Raw genomic sequence first — 940 nt, 5'->3', positions numbered from 1 at the left:
AGTGTGTGTGTGTGTGTGTGTGTGTGTGTGTGTGTGTGTGTGTGAGAGAGAGAGAGAGAGAGAGAGAGAGAGAGAGAGAGAGAGAGAGAGAGATTTTTAATCTTCTTAGTCAAACTGATCCCTTCTGCCCCTGGATTCTACAACATTGTGTTTATACCTGTCATGTCAAAATATACTTTAAGTTATTTCTGTACATTTTATGAAATACTCCCAGGGAGAACATCGGTTCCTTGAAGGCAAACACTATGACATATATACCCTTTTATCTTCAGGGCTCCTAACACATGCCATATCGGGCACTCAATAAATGTTTGCTTGAAATTACAAATCTCTTACTTTAAATTGCAATGACCCATAGCAGTTCATTGTCTTCTTTCTGGGTTATTAATGAATGTGTGTAAGGAAAGCTATGCATAGACCTATATGGTCCTCACTGATATATGGGTATAAAACTTCTAAGGCAAAATTAATTGGGGGAGGATGTAAAGAAATGATTCAATTAAATAAGCTTTACAGCTCCATCCAGTTCTGAAGTTCATGGGTCTACATTTATAGGTAAAGTTAGTCTTCTCTGCCATGTCCATATTCCTTCCAGCACTGGCCAGTGTGGCTCAGGAGTTGAGTGTCGACCCAAGAATCAGGAGGTCACAGTTTGATTCTGAGTCAGGGCACATGCCCAGGTTGTAGGCTCAATCCCCAGTAAAGGGTGTGCAGGAGACAGTTGATGGATGATTCTCTCTCATCACTGATGTTTCTATCTCTCTCTCCCTCTCCCTTCATCTCTAAAAAATGTATATTTTAAAAAGAAGGAAGAGGAGGATGAGGAGGACGAGGAGGAGGAGGGAGAGAGAAATGCCCTGGCTGTTGTGGCTCCGTTGGTTGGAGCATCGTCCTGCACACCACAAGGTGGTGGGGTCCATTCCCAGTCAGGGCACATCCT

Source organism: Myotis davidii, unplaced genomic scaffold (assembly GCF_000327345.1).
Source record: "Myotis davidii unplaced genomic scaffold, ASM32734v1 scaffold59, whole genome shotgun sequence".
NCBI classification, from domain to species: Eukaryota; Metazoa; Chordata; class Mammalia; order Chiroptera; family Vespertilionidae; genus Myotis; species Myotis davidii.
This window is presented reverse-complemented; position numbering follows the sequence as displayed.